Source organism: Scylla paramamosain, chromosome 37, assembly GCF_035594125.1.
Source record: "Scylla paramamosain isolate STU-SP2022 chromosome 37, ASM3559412v1, whole genome shotgun sequence".
NCBI lineage: Eukaryota > Metazoa > Arthropoda > Malacostraca > Decapoda > Portunidae > Scylla > Scylla paramamosain.
The window spans coordinates 8,165,001-8,175,000 of NC_087187.1; positions in this window are offsets into that span (position 1 = coordinate 8,165,001).

Here is a 10,000-nt window from a genome sequence, read left to right on the forward strand (position 1 = left end):
AGGGAGGCAGATGAGACAGGAGTACCAACCCTTTTAATTATTTGCTCGCCCTAGGTAAGTATTTTTCTTATCTTTGGATTCCCAGTTGACTTTTTTCTTAATAAGCACTATACATAAAACGTCAAAGTTGATTACGGTGAGTTCTTGCCCCCACCACTCAACTTGTCTCATTTTAGCGTAAATCAGATTATGCCACGATTGCGTTAGTGGATAAATGGATTTCCGCACTCTCTTCGCTTCTTATTTTCCATTCCATTTCGACCGTACCTTCTGTAGAGGACGGTGTTTTGGTAGAGGTGCGCGTCACCATCATGGGTGACGTGATCAAGTCTGCTGGGGGAGAAAAATAATTCCGCCTCGGTGGTTTTTTTTTTTTTACTTACTGATACTTATGTTGAGAGAGAGAGAGAGAGAGAGAGAGAGAGAGAGAGAGAGAGAGAGAGAGGAGAGAGAGAGAGAGAGAGAGAGAGAGAGAGAGAGAGAGAGAGAGAGAGAGAGAGAGAGAGAGAGAGAGAGAGAGATTTATGTTGAGAGAGAGAGAGAGAGAGAGAGAGAGAGAGAGAGAGAGAGAGAGAGAGAGAGCAATAGATTACGTGCACAACATATTCTTTGGGTTGTTTACTTGCCAAGTATGCGAGCGTGCTTATTCTCTTAACACTAGCCTTGCGAATGGTGATAAGTATGGCCAGCTGTAATAATGGTGATGGTACATGCTTGCTTTCACTTCAGATTGAGCAGTGAAAGACGTGTTTATGTTGCAGAGTACCTGGAGTGGCTAGGTCTGTGATACAGGTACTGAGGGAATGTGTGATGAAGCGGGAAAGCTTAGGGAAAGTTGTGCGTTGTCATGTCCAGCTGTGTATCTTACGCTTTACTACCCACTCGGTTATGTAGGTTTGGTTAGGATAGACTTATATTAGGAGACAGGTTAAGGGACAGATTAATTTAGGCTAGGCTGAGCTTATGTTCTTTAAGAGATAGTTTAGACTAGGCTAGGCTAAATTTGTTAGGAGATAGGTTATGTTAGATTAGACTAAACATTTGAGGTCTCAAGGGTTAGGCTAGGCTAGGCTAAATTCATGTTAAAAGGTAGGTTAGGTTAGATTACATTTAATTTATGTGAGGTCTCAAGCACTGGATCACAGGGTGCTTTGAACTTATCAACTACCCAGCGGTGACCTCCCTGAACGTTTCCCTGTCTCACAACACAGGGGAAGCAGTCACAAATGAATCTTCTTTTACGCAGTTCTACTTCGGGCACCTAATACACTTACACCCTTAATTCATAATTTATTAATAGTTTTGGTTAATCCTTCTGGCTCGTTTTCCTTGGGGATTGATCTCATTGGGCCTTTTTTTTATATATAAATTTTGTTGTTCTTAACCATTGCCCCACTTACATTACGGAAAAAAAAGGAGATAGGTTAAGATAGGCTAGTCACCATTTTGGAGGTAGGTTTGACTAGGTTAGGCTAAACTTATGTTAAGAGGTAGATTATTAATGTTTGATCGAATGATTGATTTGTGGGTTACGTTAGGTTAGCTTAGAATTGTCATAGGATTTGTGGGTTAGCTTAAATTTTTCATAGGATACTTGTATTACATGTATTAGTAATAGACTATTGCTTGTTTTGATTCACCGTGTGGTTGATTTGAGACGCTGCAGCAGTCAGTGAATCAATAACTCCCACTAATCGTCCCCTATGTGTGGATAGTTTGCATTATGGATCAATTAGCATAATAAACACCACTTCCCTCCCGGTGATCAACTGGAGGCGAGGTAATGCATTAAGGGAGGCAGTGATTGGGCGCGCCATTCACTGCTTCATTTCCGAAAGCCATAACTTGAAATGCAAGGCAATTTTAGCATAGGTAACGACAAGGGGACACCATAGTAAGGAAGACGCAACATTTTCTTTCTATCACTGTCTCATGCTTACCGTATCAGAGAGAGAGAGAGAGAGAGAGAGAGAGAGAGAGAGTGTGTGTGTGTGTGTGTGTGTGTGTGTGTGTGTGTGTGTTATCCTCAACCATATCAAATATTCTGTTCAGTAATCCATCTACATTACCCTGAATCTCCCGCCACGTACTATAGCACACATAAGCTCAATTTTCTCTTAATGGAGCGGAGTGATAGTAAACAGTGAGGTGGAGCTTGTAACGTGGCCTTGCTGGGTAGTGGACACTGGACATCCTGCCGAGTGGCGCTTGATGGGGTGACTCTCTCTCTCTCTCTCTCTCTCTCTCTCTCTCTCTCTCTCTCTCTCTCTCTCTCTCTCTCTCTCTCTCTCTCTCTCTCTCTCTGGTCACTTATTTCTGGAAACGCAAATTGTATGATATAATTTTTTCTCGCTTTTTTTTTACTCCTCTGACATTGCATCGCTTTCACGTTTAATTTCATTTTTTGTTTGGTTATTCTGTGCGTTGTGTTGGTGCATTATTTTGTTTCATTAATTTGAACGTTATGAGGAAGTGTCATTTAAATAATTTGACTGCATGTTTTAGCTTTACAACAAGAAATGAATTATGTTGTTGTTGTTGCTACTGCTGCTGAATATGAAAATCGGCACTTTCTGGCAAATTCACTCTCTCATGGCTTTTGTGTTGACATTCACACAGCAGTGACAAGTGTGTTATCAGGACCCAGTGCAGGAAAATGCCAGAAACAGAATTATTAATGTGAATTGTGATATCTATATAAAACATCTGAGATTGGAGTTGCACAATATAAATTGCAAAGCCGCCGTCATTGAGTAGCTTATTGATGTAAGCAGCACATAGTGTTGTACTGTATCTTTTTTATCTTTTATCATGAAGAGGCTGGTACTATGAAGGCTTCGAGTAAAGGACTTCATTATTCGATAGCAACCACTATTTTCTTCTTTACATATTGCTGTATATTTCTTATTCATCTCCTTTTCTTGGTTTGTTGTGTCGATAATAATAATAATAGGGGAATTTATGACTGACACTACTAGGATGACAAGGTTAGTCATGCAGAAAGAGAGGAATATTTTTTTTATATTGAGTTCTGGTGGTGATTCTCTCTCTCTCTCTCTCTCTCTCTCTCTCTCTCTCTCTCTCTCTCTCTCTCTCTCTCTCTCTCTCTCTCTCTCTCTCTCTCATATTTACACTAGAAGAATCCAACTTTGGGAATGAGAATAATTCGTTATTTTTATCGTTTTTCTTGTATTTTCTTTGTATGGATTTTACTGTAGTTAATTTTAAGGTCGCTTTGGTCATTTATTTGTGGAAATTTATTTTGTGGAAATGTGAAGAAGGAGAAGAACAAACTTATTAATTAAAGAAGGATATTGAAAGTCAGTCATTCTTTCCCTTTCATGTGATTTTGATATACTTATTAATCTTTATAAACGACTTTCTTATATTATAAACTTGGGAAGATCAATTATGCAAAGGAGGGAGAGCAATATAATATTAGTCTGGATACTAGAAGTGATTGATTTTCTTTACCTAATCTTTGTAACTTTAACACTTGGTGATGTTGATATTGGTATGATGTCTTAAATGAATCTTAAAGGAGGTCAGGAATCCTAGGAATGGGATATGACTAGGAAATCTTATAGTATTAAAGTGGTTTGTTTTTTTATGCTTTCTCAAATACACTTATTTTACAGAGAACAAGAATGGTGCCTCATTTTTTTTTTTTTTTTTTTTTTTTTTTTAGAATGCTTGCGTCAAAGTGAACGCGATTAGTACCTTTCAGAGAAGAATAGGAAACAGGGAATGTAGTTAGGAAGTTAAGTATAGTTGGGACGGTGTTGACAATAATAGCCATGTGTGATGCAGAAAGGTAGGACATTTTTACGGATATAGTGATAACAAAGAGAATGGAAAAACGAGGTCATGTGGGTCATTTAAGTCTAGAAAACGGTAGCCATTGAAAAAAAAAAAAACACTGGCTAGAGTATTTATCTGCTGCTGCTGCGGTACTTAAAAAAAAAAAAAAATGAAAAGCAAAGTTGAGCTTGTTATCGTCACACCTCATCACACAGGAACAGAGGACTCCAGGAAGAGACCTTGTGTTTGTAAGAGCTAAGAAATATAAGTGATCCTCATAATTAGTTCAGTGAGGGTCGTTAGTCTGGCAAAAATGCGGGAGTGAGCACCTGATTAGCCTTGATAATACGGTGATTGGCTGCCGACTAACTCGTCTGTTTAATTTATTCCGTGCGTGCCGCCATCACCACGTGTACTGCTCATGTGGGGGAGTGCTGGTGCACTAATTACCATGAGAGAGAGAGAGAGAGAGAGAGAGAGAGAGAGAGAGAGAGAGAGAGAGAGAGAGAGACCAAGTTGCTAGTATTATACTCAAAAGCTTAAATTTCCTAGTGTAGAGGGATACTGACCTTCCGTGATTACCTTTTTAACGTGCATCAGCAACAGTGTTTGGTGCTCCCAGCCACCGGCAGTGTGTTGAGAGTTAAAAGTGTCCATGTAACGGTGAATTATTTATGGGTCAATATTTTTAAATATGGTGTTTTTTATTTGCTTTTTATTCTTTTTGTTGAGGGGCGGGGAACACTTAATGGGTGGTTGACCACCATCAGAGCCGCCATTCCACCGCATTCACGGCCACCCTACCCGCACTCATGCAATCACGTCCCCATAGTGCAGCGCCCCTCATTTGTATGTATGCTGAAGAGACACGGAAAAATGAACACTCATGTCTGTGTGAAATATTGTGCGCCATAAAGTCTCTTGTCCTCTATGGCTTTTTTTTTTTTTATGAGATCCCTTCCTATAATATTTATAGAAGAGTCCTCTTGGCACACATAAATGTTGGTATTCATATATATATTGTTACTGTAGGATCAGGAACGTGAAAATAAGGTTATTTAACTCTGTATAAAGTGTTATGCTGACTAAAGTAGTTTGGTATTCATCTCAGGTAATATTGGGAAGAAATGAAGTGACAAGGAGGATATGAATAAAAAGGTGGAGTGGACGCCGTGGGTGTGAGGGGAGGATCCCTCATCAGATAGGAAGACAGTGTTGGAATACTTCAGGGAGATAAGGGAAGGGCGGGCGACAGGGATCGAGTATGCAGGAGGAGAGTATTATGAACCGGAGCAAGTGTAAACTTGTCATAGTCACCCCTGGAGTGGATTCCAAGGAACGCGTGGTGGAGCAAATTAATATGCTTAAGGAAAGTAAATTAGATTAATTCATATAAGACATGGCCATTGGGATTTTTCTTGTTGAGAAGGATATTCACTACGATTACGTATAAAACTGCAACACTTTTTGTTTTTGTCTTGCTACTAAGGCTGTCATTTATGTTACTTACATAAAATACTGCAACATATGTTCAACTCTAGACTTTTCATTATATTTTTTATTGTGTCGCTATGATTATGTGGTTAAAGTACGATTTGTTGTTAAGGTACGAATGTATATTTGTTAACTCCATCACCTGAGTGTGGAGTGCAGGTGCAACACAACACCTTCCTACCTGTCACAGTACTTAACACAGGCATGACTTCCACTAACCATAACAAAAAAAGGAAAAAATAAATAAGTAAATAAATAAAATGAATAGAGGAAAAAAAAAAACGAACCAATAAATTCAACCAGCCAGAGGCATTCGTGGAGACATAAAACATAACGCAATCTGACCTTGACCATTGTCACACGAACGAAACTGGTGCATTTTTTACTTCAGTTTGAACTACATTGAATGTGACATGTGGACAGGGACGGGCAGGGACAACGTGTCCCCACTGAATATGACTTGGATGAGGACAGACAACATTATCAAACATTTCTACGTCTTATCACAACATTTCACAGGCTGTAGTAGAAGTCATTGTAGTTTGCAAGATCTTTATTGTGATTTTAATTATTATTTAGCAAGGATTCTGCATCATCCATAGGAAAAAGGGGAAAAAACATATGAACCAGACTAATTATCACTGTGGCCTTTGATAATTGGTTTTTTGGTTAAGCTTTTTCGCTGCTTATGACACACAGCTTTGTACTGATAAACTGCTCTCTCATTTCTTTTCCGTTCATTATGCTGGCTAGATAATGGAAAAAAAAAATCTACTGTAATTTACTTTCATTCTTGTACATACGTATGTGATTGTTAAAACTGTCTGCAGTACTTCTAGTGTTGCAAAGTTTACCACATTACAGTGGAAAAAAAAATCTATTTTCTTTATCTTAGATTCTTGTTATAACTATATACAGTGATTCTTAGTGTCATCAACTGCAGCATAACGCAGTAAAATAGCCAAAGAAAGCTCATATAACTCACAAACACGAACCAGCAACGTTCCCCTTGCTCGTGTCGTGTCAGTGTGTGCATATGATGGCGCGATGCATCTCCCACCAACTTGGACGCCACAGCCTCGTTATTTTTCATTATTGGCGCGTAGAGTGCGGGATAACTTATAGGTTGCAGGGGGAATTGATGGCAGCTATATACAAGGTGGGAGATTATTTATAGGCGTGGTATATTGAGAGATAATTTGTAGGTGGCGTGTTTAGTAGGTAGGAGAGAGAGAGAGAGAGAGAGAGAGAGAGAGAGAGAGAGAGAGAGAGAGAGAGAGAGAGAGAGAGAGAGAGAGAGAGAGAGAGAGAGATTGTGTGATTAGATGCATGATACTTTGACACCAGTACAAGATATGTTATCATTACCGTAGAGAGAGAGAGAGAGAGAGAGAGAGAGAGAGAGAGAGAGAGAGAGAGAGAGAGAGAGGGTAATTCACATCATGCAAAATGGAACGAATAATTTTCAATATTGATAAACGTTGCTTGTTTTAGGAATAATTTCGTTACCCAGTGATTCTTACGCTTTCTGTTAATTCCCTCACCGTCAGTCACGTTCGCATCAATACTGCACTCAGAACACTTGGCCCTCTATATGATTCCGCGGCGACAATTGTGGGGGTAGATGGACATGAGAAAACACGGGATTTCTCTTGCATATTGAAAGCTTGGCTGATTGGAAGGACAGGGAATGGTAACGTGAACTTGAATATTGCTTGTCCAATAAATGGCATTAAATCGTGCGTTCATTGTTCTTTGGATCGTAATAAAAACCTAAATATATATTTCTATAAAAGTAAACGAAAAAAAACAACAACTCGTATGAATGGTAACGATAAAACAAAATTATAATGACGAAAGAAAAAAGAAAAGAAAATAACTGTCCTATGAAGGGTAATTGAAGGCTTAAGTTAATTTCCATACCAATAATAACGAACACTTAAATATTTTGTGCATTGGAAAAAAAAAAGTTAATGGTATAAGTTAATTTTCATACAACTAATAACGAACACTTAAACATTTTGTACTCTGAAAAAAAATGACAAACTGAAATTCATTGCCCTTTTGTTAATACGTAAAGTAAATTAGCCGGTTAATAAAATAGGATCGAGACAAAATACTTGAGCTCGATATTGGATTACACTTGACATGTCCATTATTTACCTGTGTTGCACCTTTAATAAATATAAATCTCCAGGTAAAATAATATAACCATTTCTATGCCGTACATATCCGAGAGAGAGAGAGAGAGAGAGAGAGAGAGAGAGAGAGAGAGAGAGAGAGAGAGAGAGAGAGAGAGAGAGAGAGAGAGAGAGAGAGAGAGTATCATATTAGTGCTACCTCCCCTCACCCACTTCTGTCCAGGTGAATCCAAACTCTCTTTCTTTAATCTCAAGGTGAGGGAGGAAGTGAATTTATGGACAAACTTTGCTAGAGAGAGAGAGAGAGAGAGAGAGAGAGAGAGAGAGAGAGAGAGAGAGAGAGAGAGAGAGAGAGAGAGAGAGAGAGATAATAATAATAGTAGCTGGTAGTGGGAAAGTTGAAATGTGTGAGCGTGAAATGTGGTCAGTCTGGCGAGAAAAGGGAGGAGAAGGGAAGTGGAAGAAGTGGGTAAGTGGCGGTGGAGGAGGAGGAAGAAGAGGAGGGAGGAAGGAGGAGGGAAATATGTTTGTAGCTGGAGGAGGGGAGATAATTAGAGGTGTGTCGGAGAGAGAGAGAGAGAGAGAGAGAGAGAGAGAGAGAGAGAGAGAGAGAGAGAGAGAGAGAGAGAGAGAGAGAGAGAGAGAGGTGTAAAGGGTCTGTGAAAAAAAAAAAAGAGAGATGAGAGAGATATAAAAGGTATTAATTGGTGGAAGTGGAAGAAGGAAAAATGAAAAGAATAAAATAAAACGAGGGCAAGGTGAAAAATGAAGAACAAAGCTTCGAAAAGAAGAAAAGGAGAGCTTAAAGATGATGACACGAGTAAAACTGGTAATGTGTAAGACAGTGAGGGAAAAGAAACGAAATTTTAATGTCCAAATGAAGAAGAATTGGGAGAGAGAGAGAGAGAGAGAGAGAGAGAGAGAGAGAGAGAGAGAGAGAGAGAGAGAGAGAGAGAGAGAGAGAGAGAGAGAGAGAGAGAGAGAGAGAGAGAGAGAGAGAGAGAGAGAGAGAGAGGGCTGGGGGAAGGGGAAGATGGAGAATATTAAAGAGAATGTGAGGAAAAAGAAAAGGATGATACGTGATGTTTAAATAAGTATGAGAGAGAGAGAGAGAGAGAGAGAGAGAGAGAGAGAGAGAGAGAGAGAGAGAGAGAGAGAGAGATATTATTAAAGACTGTCTGTGAAGAAATGAAAAGAATTTATAGTGTTTTAATATACAAAAATGTACATGAGAGAGAGAGAGAGAGAGAGAGAGAGAGAGAGAGAGAGAGAGAGAGAGAGAGAGAGAGAGAGAGAGAGAGAGAGAGAGAGAGAGAGAGAGAGAGAGAGACAGAGAGGGCTGGGGGAAGGGGAAGATGGAGAATATTAAAGAGAATGTGAGGAAAAAGAAAAGGATGATACGTGATGTTTAAATAAGTATGAGAGAGAGAGAGAGAGAGAGAGAGAGAGAGAGAGAGAGAGAGAGAGAGAGAGAGAGAGAGAGAGAGAGAGAGAGAGAGAGAGAGAGAGAGAGAGAGAGAGATTATTAAAGACTGTCTGTGAAGAAATGAAAAGAATTTATAATGTTTTAATATACAAAAATGTACATGAGAGAGAGAGAGAGAGAGAGAGAGAGAGAGAGAGAGAGAGAGAGAGAGAGAGAGAGAGAGAGAGAGAGAGAGAGAGAGAGAGAGAGAGAGAGAGAGAGAGAGAAAGGAAAAAAAATCGGAGAAAACATATTTACAAAGGAGTTTTCAGAAGCTTGGCACACTTGCTTTGATTCTGTCGGAGATGAAAGACCTGAGATGAAACTGACTAACGGAGAGATTTAACCCGGTAATAAAAAGCTTTCCTTATAAAGACTTTACTCGCTGCTTTGAATCTTGGATATTGACATGCAGCCTGAGGAGAACGGTTTGGAAAAATGGATGTATGTGCAAGATGTTCTGTATGTTTCCTTTGTACCTTAGTTTCCATACATTTTCCTTTATATTATCTCTCAACTTTATGTTCAGCACTAGACGCTTTCTGAGCTTCACAAAATCATCTATTATTAATTATGAAAGAAGTAAACGGAGATATAGTACTAGTTGATGAGTAGCAATAGGCAGTTTTTAATGCTCTCATTACAACAAAATCATCTTGAAATTAATGTATTTTTGTAATGATATCCGTAATGAAAGTGAGCCACTGTCTTGGTACTCAAAGGGTTAAAACCATATGTGATTTCGGGAGGTAAGGATGGTAAGTCGTGTAATAATATATGGCACTTAACCCTTTCACTACTAGCCATTTTTCACTTTATTATGTTCGACTTTTGAAAAACTTTGGAAAAGACGATCAGAAGAATAAGTTAAAAGACTATGTTCTTTGTGTTCCTGATCCAGTTTTATTTTGACTGAAAGGTTTATTGTTACGTTCACCCTTCTTTTTTTTTTTATCCGTCCATCATACTTTTATGGAAGAAATGTTAGAAAAGAGACTTAAAGGATTCTTTTCTCTCTGTTTGTTTGATATCCTCTTTTTTAGTACCAGTTTAATTTTTAATGCTGAAAGGCTTATTATTAATTTCTATTGAATTTTAT